Source organism: Trachypithecus francoisi, unplaced genomic scaffold, assembly GCF_009764315.1.
Source record: "Trachypithecus francoisi isolate TF-2019V2 unplaced genomic scaffold, Tfra_2.0 Lachesis_group10, whole genome shotgun sequence".
In the NCBI taxonomy this organism is placed as follows: domain Eukaryota; kingdom Metazoa; phylum Chordata; class Mammalia; order Primates; family Cercopithecidae; genus Trachypithecus; species Trachypithecus francoisi.
The window spans coordinates 6,809,722-6,824,089 of NW_022681455.1; positions in this window are offsets into that span (position 1 = coordinate 6,809,722).

Sequence of the window (14,368 nt, forward strand, 5' to 3'; positions counted from 1 at the left end):
ACTGTCCCCTGGGGCTGGCGGAAGGGTGTGGAGTGAGGGGGAGGGAGAACTGCTGATCTGGGAGCAGTGCATCCCGTTGCAGCCTTACTGGGAAGCTTGCATCCTAGACCCGACTTGCCTCACCTTTATTCAGGGATTCAGGCCCTTTCCCCTCCCCCAAGGGCTTGCTTAATTCCCCTGGCTTCCTTGAGGCATACTCAGAAATTCCTTTCAGTTCCCCTTTCTGCTGGCTGTGCTTGAGGCAGGGATGGGCCAAATACCCTCCCCGCCCTTGGTCCATCCAGAAGTACTGAGTCAACAGCCCTTTCCCAGAATCTACCTCCATCTCTTTCCACACCTGCAGCCGGACTGTCCCTAGGAATGAGGTGGGGCAGGACCCCAGAGCAAAGTGTGAGCTCGTGTGCAGAACCACTCGGAGGTGGAAGGAAGCTAGAATCTAGAGTAGAGCGCCTCTGACACTTGTCCCCAACATAGATCTCCCAGGACGACTGTGTGGGTCCGAGGTGGGATGGAAAACTTGCATTTCTTGCAGGCTGCTGGGGATGCTGGTGTTGAGGCTTCTGATCACCCTGGAGGCACCGCTCTGTATGAAGGCAGGGTGAGGCTGGCAGAGGAGAGATACATGCAGTCACAATTTACTGAGTGCCAGACTCCAGGCTAAGGGCATTATGTGAATAATCTCTTTTAATCCTCACCAGCCCTGTGAGTTGGCACCATTATTATGCCTATTTAACAGATGAGATTTAGAAAGACTGGTGAACTTGCCCAAGGTCACATAGCTTGCAAGTGAGACTTGAACTCAACTGTCTGACTCCAGCACCTGAACTATTAAGAGAAATTCCAAGGGGATAAATCTTGATCATCTGACTATGATGTGTTGTAAGTGACAACCAGAGAAAAGATCAAGAAATAAAAAAAGATCCCCATACATCTAAACATGTAGCAGCAAAGAGAAGGGTATATATTGTATATGCAGCTATGACTGGACCCAGTAGAACTGCAGGATGCCTCAACTTCTGAACCAATCAAGATTAAAAATAGCTGTGACAAAAGAAAAAAGATAGTGTGACATATTATCCTTTCTGCTTCAAATCTATCTAAAAATCTATATTTCAGGATAAAATTCCCTTCAGATTAAAAATTTCTCTTTTGGCCGGGCGCGGTGGTTCAAGCCTATAATCCCAGCACTTTGGGAGGCCGAGGCGGGCGGATCACGAGGTCAGGAGATCGAGACCATCCTGGCTAACCCAGTGAAACCCTGTCTCTACTAAAAAATACAAAAAACTAGCCCGGTGAGGTGGCGGGCGCCTGTAGTCCCAGCTACTTGGGAGACTGAGGCAGGAGAATGGCATGAACCCGGGAGGCGGAGCTTGCAGTGAGCTGAGTTCCGGCCACTGCACTCCCGCCCGGGCCACAGAGCGAGACTCCATCTCAAAAAAAAAAAAAAAAATTCTCTTTTATTTCTGTTGTTCCACTCCACCACATCCCAGGGTGTTTCATTCAAAAAATGTAGTAAGTTATTTGTCTAAATTGTCTTTGGTTTTTATTTATAAAGCATAATAGATAAGCACCTAGCATACATTATTTGAAATTACTATACCACTGTACAAGGTAAACAGGAGATATGCTGAAATGCAGTTGTGGAGTTACTGCCTGACTTGGTATGAACAGCCTTTAGGTGTTGGACAGGGAAAAAAATGTTGGGCAAAATTCTCCTTGCTGGACATCGTACACACTGAAAATTAAATTACGTTGTGGAATTTAAGTATTTATAATCAGCACAACTGAAGTAAAAGCAACAATCTGGTTTAAATCCTTCACAAAAGGAAACTCAACGTTAGAGCATCTGAAGGTCTTACTAGCCCAATTCTTTTCTTTCCTAGGGAGAAAGTCCCTTGGATGTTACACAGGCTTAAAGCATGACCCTGCATTTTCATCCCTTGGCTTCCTCATTTTTGTAGGTTTCAAATCAGACCCAAAAGACCATCTCATGTGGTTAAATAATGTGGTGTCTGGGTTATTGACTCCAAAATGAGACTGGAGAGCGAACAGACTGTTTCTCCTATAGACTGCCCTAACTCTCAGCCTCTGGGTCCTCCAGGCACCCCATAAACATAATCTTGTGCGCTTCTGCTCATCACACCTTGTATAAGTACTCCACGGGCGTACCGTACACGTAGGCTCTTGGTGGGGAGACAGCAGTGAAACTGATAGGTTATAATTCATGTTCCAGTGAATCCTATGCAGTAGGGGAGGAGTCTTACCGCAATAATGAGGCATTCTTTGTCTTGGCTTTGCTTTTTTAACAAGTTTCCTAAACCTTGGTGAGCTCCATGCTCAAAGGGGTTCAGGGGCATTCTATTGAAATTCTGTTTTTCCTTATAAAATCGGAATTAAAATGCTCTCATCTGCACTTGCTCCCCCAGGCCTTGGAGACTTGGTCCTGGGGACTCCCATGTGTGTAGAACTTGCATGGTAACTGGTGATACTTTTTCTCAGCTCTTCTTCTGAGTGGCAGAAGCAACGCTAAAACTCAGATTTCTTGCTTCCACTGCAGGCCTTTCTTCAGATGCTGAATGCCTTTCTACATTCACTCCGGAATTATTAATATCTGACTGACACCCCCCTGCTTCCATCCTCAATTCTTGTACTTATGTGCCTGATGTTATCTAATGTTTTACCTTCGGGGGAAAACAAATTCTAGCTTTCCAACAGAAAGCCCAAGATTTATCAACTCTTTAAGGCGCTCTTGTATACAGCGTTTTGAATCTAGACAAAATACAGGAAGAGTTGATACCTTAATTTCCAAGAAAATTGATTATGAAAATAAGCTCTAAATGTACAGCCCAGCCCTGTCCAATAGAAATAGGCTACAAGTCATGCACATGATTTTAAATTTTCTAGTAGCCATGTTCGAAGAAAAGTAACAGATAAAATTAATTTCAACAATATATTTTATTTACCTCAATGTAACCAAAATAGCATTTGAACATATAGTCAATATTAAAACAATTGCTAATGAGCAATTTTGCCTTCCTTTTTCACTCTAAATCCTCAAAATCCAGGGTGTTAGTTACAACGACAGCATATCTCGATTATGACAAGGCACATTTCAGATGCTCGAGAGCCTGGCATGGCCAGTGGCTGTAGCGTTGGACAGAACTGGGGTGACCACTCACATAATAGCTGGAAAAATCTTCAATGAGTGTTTTAACTTCTCTGCCCCTTCCATGTTTTCCTTCTTGAAGATAGGCCACTGGCTCTGCCTCTCTCTGGATAGCCTACCTATTACACATTCAATAGAAGGAAGGGAGGGAGGGAAGAAAGAAGGAAGGAAGGAAAGAAGGAAGGAAGGAAGGAAGGAAGGAAGTTTCTTTTTATGCCGCTTACATCATCCCATCTAAAAATATTAAGTATAAAGTCTATCAACACTAACATGAATTTTTTAACCAGGCGTGGCACCATGCACCTGTAGTCCCAGTTATTCAGGAGGCTGTGACAGGAGGATCACTTGAACCCAGGAGTTCAAGGCTACAGTGAGCTATGATCACACCACTGCACTCCAGCCTGGGCTAGACGGTGAGACTCTTGTCTCTTTAAAAAATAATAAGAATAATGACATGTATTTTTTTAACCTGAAATTAAACTTTCTTTCTTTCTTTTTTTTTTTTTTTTTTGGTACAGAATTTGAAGAAGGCAAAAGGAGTTTACTTTGGCAGAAGTTTCCATATGACCTTGGTCCTGCAGGATCTCGTTGAAAGCTAATGCTGCAAACTTGTCATACTTTGACTTCAAAAAGTCAATGTCAGACTGGGCTCGGTGCCTCATGCGTGTAGTCCCAGCACTTTGGGAGGCCGAGGCAGGCGGATCGCATGAGGTCAAGAGCTCAAGACCAGCCTGGAGGACGTGGTGAAACCCCGTCCCTTTTAGAAATACAAAAATTAGCAAGGCGTGGTGATGGGTGCCTGTAGTCCCAGCTACTCGGGAGGCTAAGGTAGGAGGATGGTTTGAACCCGGGTGGCGGAGGTTGCAATGAGCCGAGATTGTATCACTGCACTCCAGCCTGGGCAACAAAGTGACACTTCATCTCAAAAAGACAAAAAAACAAAAAGTAAATGTCACCAAGCACCCACCTGCAGCTGAAGCTAAGTTGGTTGTTCAGTAATATTCGAGACAGAGGCCTAAACTTCACAAACTCCACAAGGCGCTGACCCAGCCGCATGCCTCTGAGCAAGAGCAGGAACAGGAAGAGATTCCCCTGCAGACACAGCCCTGGGGCTACCACTCTCACATGCAGCACTGGGCCACTTTGTCTCCTTCATTGCACCAGCCTCTGAGATGAGCAGGTGGGTCCAGCCCCTGCCCTGAGGCCACAAGTCTGAGCCTCTATCTACTTTCTGGGGATACTCTCCCCTCCCTCCTTCCCAGCCTTGCCTCAACTGCAGCTCCCACCTCCAGGACTGTTTCCCCAGTACAAGAGCCCTGCTGTTTAAATCATCAACTGAAGCCTCGTGCACTGCTTCTCTGAGTGGTGTGTGCTAGGGAGGCCTTCCAGGAATTTTCTTCTTCTTTTTTTTTTTTTTTAATATAATGATGTCCTGATCCCATCCTAAAGGCTGAGCCACCTGGTTGTTACCTAGGTTCTGACTCACCTTCATTTGCGTGGGACTTTGAGTTCAGCCTGGATGATCTGCTGCCTCCATCACTGAAATCATCCAGATCCCTTTCAGTCTGGAGAGCTGCTACCACCTCTCTACAATTAGCAATAGGAGCAGAATGAGGAGGGCAAGGCTCACACAGTCCCACCCAAACCATCCAGACACAACCCAGGGGGAGTCCAGGTCACTCACTCATTCATTCATTCATTCTAATCTGCTCTCACGGAGCTTCCAGTGTAGAAGTGCTCACAGAGAAGTGAACAAGCACTTAAAAATGAAGGAACGTAAGTGCCAAGTCGGGGGAAATTTTCACTGACCTTTGCTATCCGACTTTGTGAGCAGTGAGGATGGTACAGTTTGAGACAATTCACTCATTCCCTCAGTAGTCATGTGTCAGACAATAAAGATAAAACAAGTAAAACATTATAGAATGTTAGAAATAAGGACCAAGGGCTGAGTAAATTGGAGAAGGGGTATAGGAATTTGCTATCTAAAGGTAAATTCTCAAAGACACTCTTTTTTCATAGTAATAATTGTAAAATACAGTTTGACCAAACAGAGCCCGCCTGTAAAAGTGCTTCCTATCTTGATGAGTGTGTACAGGCAGAGAGAGGTGGCTCCAATAGAATTCTATAAAGTGAGCCTCATCTTCCTCATCTGTGAAATGGGTGCAAGTAGGGAGGACAAACTTACTGAGCGCATTAGCCCAGGTCTTCTAAGAAGTAGACTCAGAGGGCAGACTGACCCTGCAAGAGATGTCTTTAGGAAAAAAATTGTGAGAGAAAGTGAAGAGGGAACTAGAGGAGGTTGGGAGAGCCAGGAGACCAGGCAGCAGCCTGGGACCTTGTGCAGGAGGGGGAAGGGAGGAAGGTTTGGTAGGAAGAGTGTGACGCTGCAGTACAGTTTCAGCCAAGCTGATGTAGAGCCAAAGATGTAGAGCTCTAGGGAACAGGCCTGCCTCAGTATCCCTGCTATACTCTTCCTTGGCTGGGAGCGGCCTGTGGGAAGCCTGGCCTCACCCACCCAGAGTTCCAGGGTAGATTTCAGAGCATGGGAGCCAGGGCAGCTCAGCTGGAGAAGTGACAGGTACATTTTTCTGGGCACGAAGGTCCACTCCTTGTGCCCTTGTGTATTAGTCTGCTAGGGCTGCCATGACAAAATTCCGTAACTTGGGTGCCTTCAACACCAGAAGTTCATTTTCTCACAGTTCCAGGGGCTGGAAGTCCAAGATCCAGGTGTCACAGGGTTGGTTTCTTCTGAGGCCTCTGTCCCAGGCGTACAGATGCCACCTTCTCCCTGTGTCTTCACATGGCCTTCTTTCTGTGTGTGTCTCTGTCCTCACCTCCTCTTCCTATAAGGATACCAGTCCTATAGGACTAGGGCCCACCCTAATGACATCTTTTCACCTTAGTCCCCTCTTTACAGGCCCTGCCTCCAAATACAGTCACATTCTGAGGTGCTTGGGTTAGGACTTCAACATGGAAATTTTGGGGGACACAGTTCAATCCATAACATGCCATGTAACTGCTTCTCCCCACAGTTGCAAGTTGCAGCCCCCGTGGTCCCATGTATCCCTCTTCCCTAAAGAAAACCCAGAAGAAGAAAGTTAGTGAGACAAGTTACAGCCCCAAAGCTGTGGCTGACCTTGGGGCCAAACCCGTATCTGTCGTCTCCCTCCTCCACTCTCCGATTTGAGTTCCCTTCCCCCTCAGCTCTCACCCTGGCAGGTCCTGGTTGTTTACCTGGTAGTGTGACCTTATCCGCATTCATGAAGGGTCCTGATACGCTTCCTATTCTGGGGTTGCAAGGAGTGTCTAGTCATAGTTGCTATGAGGCAGAAGGTCCCAAGAAGCACCCAGGTGGATCCCTGGGTCCCGCATGAATCTCTCCTTCCCATTGTTTAAAAGGAGCCCTTCCTCCTCCTGCCAGTCAGGGTGGCTAATGCTTGCCTGGATGGTGATTCTTCTCACTCACTGATCCCTGGACACAAATCCAAGGCGTCCTAGTGGCAGCCATAACTTACAGTTCCTCGCTATCACCAGGACTTCTAAGCCTATAGAGAGCTCATAGTTGTGAGAACCAGGCACACAAAATCTCCCAGTGAGTCACCAGGAGAGATGATGAGGCATTCCTGTTTCTACTCCTTCGTCCCTGGATCTGTGTTTCCGGGTCCCAAGTTTTGCCCATCAGAGCTCATAAGTTCACAGGACCTGAGCTTTCCAATGACTCTGGAGCTCAGTGACTCTAACAATCAGATTGTCAGTCTGCCCCTCAGCTGTGTCTGCTGTTCCACTGCAGGAGATCTTTGACTGGGAGCAGCCTGTGAGAAGCCCGTGACCTCCGCACAGTCATGGTGACAGATTCCACCATGCGGTGGCGAGGACTGTCCCATCAGCCACACTCCTTCCCAGTTGAAGATCTGAAATCATGGTTGCCATGCACAGAGTCTGTGATTGCTAACTCATCATTGTTTCTATAGCATTTAAATGTGTCTGGGAACATGTTTTGGAGTCTTTTAACTCCATTGTTAACTCCATAAAATTGATTACATTTTAAGACTTACTGACTACATTTTATTCTTCTATACGATACTGAAAGCTACTGTATTAGACATTACTTTTCCAAGCTTCAGTTTCCTCATCTACAGTGCTTACATCATCAGGTCAGTGTGAGACTGAAGGAAATGATGCATGACTTTTTGTTATGGACTGAATGTGTGTGTCTCCCCAGGATTCCCACAAATTGAAACCCTAACCCTCAGCATGATGGTATTTGGAGGGGGGGCCTTTGGGAGGTTATTAGGTCATGAGAGCAGAGCCTTCATGAATGGAATTAGTGCCCTTATGGAAAAGCAATTCTAGAGCTTGCTCCTGACCTCTGCTCTCTTGGCCATATTAAGATACAATGAAGATGGCTATTTGCACACCAGGAAGTGGGCCCTCCCCAGACACCAGGTCTGCCAGCACTTTGATCTCGGGCTTCCCAGCCTTCAGAATGGTGAGAAATAAATGTTTGTTGCTTAAGTCACTCAGACTGTGCTATTCTGTTACAGCAGCCTGAGCTAAGACACTTTTTAAAAGTTAGTTTAAAAACTGGTGGAATGGGTCAAAATGATTCTAAAATTCATACAAAAGAATAGATTTTCAACAATTGCCCAGAAGTTATATAAAAAAGGTAGTATGCAATAAGATCTTGCCCTATTGTATATTAAAATGCACTATAAAGCTGTTACAACCAAAACAATATGGTTCTTGCATAGTAAATATAAATGGATTAATGTAATAAAATAAAGAACCCCCAATAAGCTCAAGTATATATAAGAATTTAATACAGAATAAGGTTCTATTTTGGTTCAGTAGGGAAAGGATAAACAATTCAATAAATAGGAATAACTTAGGGGAAGATTAGAACCCTAGTTCTGTCCATCTATTTCTAAGCAGGCTTGCAACACAGTAGGTAATAGGACCAGGACTAAGGTGAAATAGGAGAGAGAGGCCTCCAGGGCAAAATGTGAGAAGGTGTTCATTTTCAGGGTTGTGCAAGTGTCCCAGGTGTGCCTGAGATGCTCATCCACCTTATCCTAGCCCTGGTCCTGGTAGGTAAAGGCACCTCTCAGAGGAGGTGCTTGGAAGCAACCTACATCCCCATCATTAGGGAAATGAAAGAGTAAATTATATTGAATGTATGTCATGGACTTATGCTATACACATGTATGTGCCTGGCATACAGGTTCCTGGGAGTGGTGGAAAACACCCACCAGACAGTTAATCATGGCCCCGTTTAGGGAGTGGGCTGGGATGAGAAGAGAGAGATTTTTTTCTTTATTCCATAACTTTGTTAACGGGTGAAATATCGAATCGTGTGTCCTTTTTGCTTTGGATTGTGTGGAATTTTTCAGGGGGTAAAAAGCTGGTGGCAAATTCCTCTCAAAGAAACCATCCAGTTTAGCAACACATCAGATATCTTGGTCGTGCTAAGGCTGGTGTGGTGAGGGTGCGATGGGAGAGCCATCGAGTTCTGCATGACAGAACGGGAAGAACTGTGAGTCCTTGAGCATGGGTCGAGGGTCCAGAAATGAATGACAGTGGAAGGAGAGAGGGCAGCAGCACGGGGAAGGAGGCCACGCTTCTGAAGAGGAAAACTGGCCAGCGAAACAAGTCCCTGTGTCTGCAATGGCAAGAAACTTGAAAGAAGTGAGTGCTTGAAGTTGTTCCTGTGCTGCACAGGAATGACTCTCCCCAGCCACCCCCACTGTCAGCCCCAAATCATCTGGCAAAGTCTACCACATGTGACTGTCTCTAGGGACAAGATAAAAAATTGGACTCTGTTGACTTAATGTGAATTAGAAAGTAGAGAAGAGACATGAGAGGCAAGATGTGAGATTCAGAACTCAGCAGAACTTTTTTTAATGTAGCAAGAAGTAATCAGAAGTAACTAAAATTTAAAAAGACAGATAACAGCAAGTGTTTGCCACAATATGGAGGAATTAGAACCCTTGTTCATTGCTGGCGGGAGTGCAGAATGGTGCAGATGCTTTAGAAATCAGCCTAGTTGTTCCTCAACAGGTTACATCATATGACCCAGCAATTCCACTCCTAGGTAAATAAATAAAAACATACTCCACACAAAAACTTACACATAAATATTCAGAGTGGCTTTATTCATTCATAACAGCCAAAAAGTGAAAAACAACCCCAGTGTTTATCAACTGCTGTATGGATCAATAAAATGTGCTATATCTATATAATGAACTATATTTGGCAAGAAAAGAAAAAGAAGACGAAAAAAGTAATGATGTTTGTAGACATGTCATAACATGGATGAGCCTTGAAAACATTAAGTGAAAGAAACCAGCCACAAAATACTACATAGTATATTATTCCATTTACATGAAGTGCCCAGAATAGGCAAATCCACAGAGACAGAAAGTAATTAGTGGTTGCTGGGGCTGGGGGAGGAGGGAACAGGAGTGACTGCTCATAGGCATGGGATCTCTCTTCTTTTTAAAGACTGTTTTTTAGAGCAGCTTTTGGCTCACAGAGAAACCGAGAGGAAGGTACAGAGATATCCGCTGTCCCTCGCCCCACAGAGCCTTCGCCATAATCAGCATCCCCCAGCACAGTGGTCCATTTGTTACAATCGATGGACCTACATTGCCAGTCTTCAGCACCACAGTTCGTCATTGACATCAGGGTGTACTCTTGGTGTGGTTTGTTCTGTGGGCTCTGACACGTGTGTCATGACATGGATCCAGCACCGTGATGTCATGCATAGTAGTTTCACCCCCTAAAAAGCCCTGTACCGTGCGTGTCATCATCACTCCCTCCCGCCAAGCCCTGGCAAGCACCACCCACCCTTACACTGCGGAGGTTTGCCTTTTCCAGGATGCCATACAGTTGAAATCATACTGGAATTTCTTTTTAGGGTGATGAAGATGCTCTGAAGTCAACTGCAGTGACAGTTACACAACTCTGTGACTCTGCTAATAACCCGTTGAATTGTACAGTTTAAATTGGGGAATCGAATGGTATGTGAATTATATCTCAATAAAGCTGTTAAAAATAAATCAATGACAAGAAGACATGTAAGCCCCACCTCATCCCAATATTCTATGTAAATGGTAGACAGTGCCCCAGGGAAGGTGTTCCCATCCTCCAGGTAAGTAATTAGTACTTACAGATTCAAGTGGAGTGTGGCCTGTGAGCTACAAAACTTTGGCCAGCAGGCTGCTGACATCAGAAACATGCCTGGTGTGTTCAGCCCAGGGCCCAAGATGCAGTGAGGACTTGATAGATACCAGCTCTGCTAAACTCTTGTTATAACTTCGTCTGCGCCACCCAGAAGCACCTTCCCTCTATCTTTCTAGCTCCTTGACCGTAACGCATGCAGAGGCCCACACTATGGAAGTCTGTGAATAGAATTTTAACTCTATTAATTAGAGTATACAAAATATATATCTTGTTAAAGGAGTTTTTTATTTTTATATTTTTTGAGACAGGGTGTCTCTCTGTTGCCCAGGCTGGAGTGCAGTGGCGCGATCACAGCTCACTGCAGCCTCAACCTCCTGGGCTCAAGCAATCCACTGGCCTCAGCCTCCTGAATAACTGGGACTACAGACATGTAGACCTAAACCCAGCTAATTTTTGTAATTTTTGGTAGAGATGGGGTCTCACTACATTGCCCAGGCTGGTCTTGAACTCCTGGGCTCGAGCAATCCTCCTGCCTCAACCTCCCAAGTAGCTGGGATTACAGGTACACACCACCAAACCTGTCTAATGTTAAAGGAGTTCTCAAACTGTCAGGGACACCTCATCTGATGGTGGGTGGAGAATGGGCAGGGCACCTTCTCTTTCTCCAGCAGAAATCAGGATAGCTCTAAAGAAGAGTTTCTCGACCTCAGTCTAGATGAATCTTTAGGATGGGGGTTGTCCTGGGCACTGTGGGGTGTTTGGCAGCACCCCTAGTCTTACCTACTAGATGCGACCCTCCCCCTATTGTGATAACCAAAGTTGTCATGACCAAATATGTCTCCAGACATTGCTCAATATCCCCTGAGGGGAAACGTCTCTCTCACTCTCTGTCTTTCTTCTCCCGCTGCCACACACTTGCTGAGAGCCATGGTGAATTTTCTTTTACTTCTTTAAGATCAGAAGGCAGCAGAAGGTTCTCAGGCAGGTTCCAGGCATAACAGTGACTGCTTCTGTGTTTCCCACATCTGCTGGGCACCCGTTCACACGGGGCTCCTAGACCCCACTCTTAATATTCTTTTCTGTGCCCCTCCTTGTATCTGCCCCATCATCAAGGACCCCCAAACAAGCGTACAGCCTCTAGCTGTGATATTCAGAATTCATGTCGTCCGTCCCCTTCTTTAGACCTCTGAGGCCTCCACAAAGTCTTGGGCATGTGTGTGCCTGGGAGGTAGAGACCGGTTGCAGGATAGAAGCCCAGCAGATGGCCGCATCTGAGTAGCACCCAAAGAAAGGGGAGGGAGGGGAAGCGGCCATGATTGAGCACCTATTTCGTGTATCAGGTTTATGTCAGTAGTTTCTTACACATTATTTCATTGAATTTTCACAATAACTTTGCAAAATATGTATTTTCTCCTTTTCAAAAATAAAGATATTGAGATTCAAAGGAGTTATCATAAGTTGCCTGAAAATATAGCTGCCAAAAATTCCTCTCATCTCTGACGTGCAGAGCTCCTGCCACCTGAGATGGGGCCTATTTCTCCTCCCTGTGAATATTTGACTTGCTGTGACCACACAATGAGGCAGGAGCAAGTACTCTGGGACTTCTGAGCTCTAGCTTTCAGTAGACCAGCAGCTTCTGCTTTCTCTCTCGAAATCCTGAGGCCACCAGGCTATAAGGAAGCTCAAGATTTACATAGAAAAGGCGCGTGGAAGGCCAGGTGCGGTGGCTCATGCCTTTAATCCCAGCACTTTGGGAGGCCGAGGCAGGTGGATCACGAGGTCAGGAGATCGAGATTATCCTGGCTAACACGGTGAAACCCCGTCTCTGCTAAAAACACTAAAAATTAGCTGGGCGTAGTGGTGGGCACCTGGAGTCCCAGTTACTCGGGAGGCTGAGGCAGGAGAATGGCATGAACCTGGGAGGCAGAGGTTAAAGTGAGCCAAGATCATGCCACTGCACTCTAGCCTGGGTGACGGAGCGAGACTCTGTCTCAAAAAAAGAAAAGGAAAAGAAAAGAAAAGGCGCGTGGAAGGAAACCAAGACTCTGTGGTTAACAGTTCCATCCCAGCCACTAGCTGAATGCAGGGACCTGAGTGAGCCCAGGCAAGACCAGCAGAAAAATCAGTCAGTCAAGCCCCAGAATCATGAGAAATAATAAACAGCTGTTTGAAGTCACTAAGTTTTGAGATCATTTGTTATGCAGCAATAGATAACTGATACAGTAGTTAAATAAGTTACTGTAAAGTTAGGCAGCTGCAAGCATAGAGAAACCAGTTTCAACACAACTCGTCTATGCTAAAGCCTCTGCTGTCCCATGAAGGTACACTAATCCATCCTCTAAAATGTGGGACTGTCTCCCTGGGTTGAGGTGAAACCATGCATGAACATTAACTGAACAGAAAGGATACCAAAGCAAATGGTTAACCATTTGACAGTGATTATACCTGACAACTTTATACCTACAGAAATGTAAGAAAAAGAATCATTAAAATAAGATCTGACTATGGAAAAGTTAAATTCATTAGTTTAATTTATTTATTTTTTTTTTTTGAAACGGAGTCTCGCTCTGCCACCCGGGCTGGAGTGCAGTGGCCGGATCTCAGCTCACTGCAAGCTCCGCCTCCCGGGTTCACACCATTCTCCTGCCTCAGCCTCCCGAGTAGCTGGGACTACAGGCGCCCGCCACCACGCCCGGCTAGCTTTTTTTTTTTTTTTGTATTTTTTAGTAGAGACGGGGTTTCACTGTGTTAGCCAGGATGGTCTCGATCTCCTGACCTCGTGATCCACCCGTCTCAGCCTCCCAAAGTGCTGGGATTACAGGCTTGAGCCACCACGCCCGGCCCATTAGTTTAATTTATATGAGGGGTTTACATTTGTGCTTAATCAATATGCAGCTTATATTGTTTAAATATAATTATTTGTGCTATAGCAGTAAATTCTGAGCATGGGCATATCTATTCCCAAGTTATCTGCTTTCACCTTTTAAAAGGAAAAAGAAAAACTGGTTGGCAAGTTAATTATTTGTATGTGAGCTTCAGTACTTCTCACACCTGATGGCAAAGTCAGAATGCTAATTTCCCATCCCCTCGTCATTATTCCCTCAGCGAGGGGTGACCAGGCTCTGTTACTACTGACCTCTTGGACACTGTCCACAGCAGACCTATAAGCAACATTCAAGCTTCCTCCATTCGAGATCAGAACTAGACAATATGGAAGTCTAAGCCCGATATAGTCCCTGACTTCGAATTTGAACAAATTGAGGGTAAATGAAGAGGTCAGATCACCTCTCTACATTAGCCAATTTTAGTAGATAAAATCTTTTAATCCCACAGTGATCTGATGATAAATAGTAAGTAGTCAATAACTAAATCTCTTGGAGAAAATATAGCCCTGATGTGTATGTAGCATTTGCCAATTCCTGTGGTGTAAATACTCCCACCATGGCCAATTTCAAGCTACCAACGTGACATTCACCAGCATGCAAAATTCATGAAAACTTAACAGTCAGTTCTAACCTGAATGGCAGCCCCAGCTCACCACTGACAGCCCACCTACCATATGCACAATATTGTATCCAACAGATTTCTATTCACCTGCAAGTGACAGAAAATCCTAAAAGGTAGTGGCTTCACAGAGAAGTATATTTCTCCTTATGTAAAAGAAGTCTAGAGATAGGTAGTCCTGGACCACTATTGCAGTTCCAAATGATTCTTGAGAACTTAGCCTTTTCTGGCTCTTAGTTCTACCAAGGACAGCCTTCATCTTTATGGTTTGAGATAGCTGCCCTCCCATTCAAGTCTAAGTAAGCAGAATGGAGGAAGTTGCAGAATCACATGGCTTCTCTTTCGTAAGGGGGATTCTCAGAAACCTCACCAAATATATTTTTTAATGTATTTTCTTTTTTTAGAGACAAGGTCTCACTATGTTGTTTAGGCTGGAGTGCAGTGGCGTGATCACAGAACATAGCTCACTGCAGCCTCAGACTCCTGGGTTCAAGCAATCCTCCTGCCTCAGCCTCC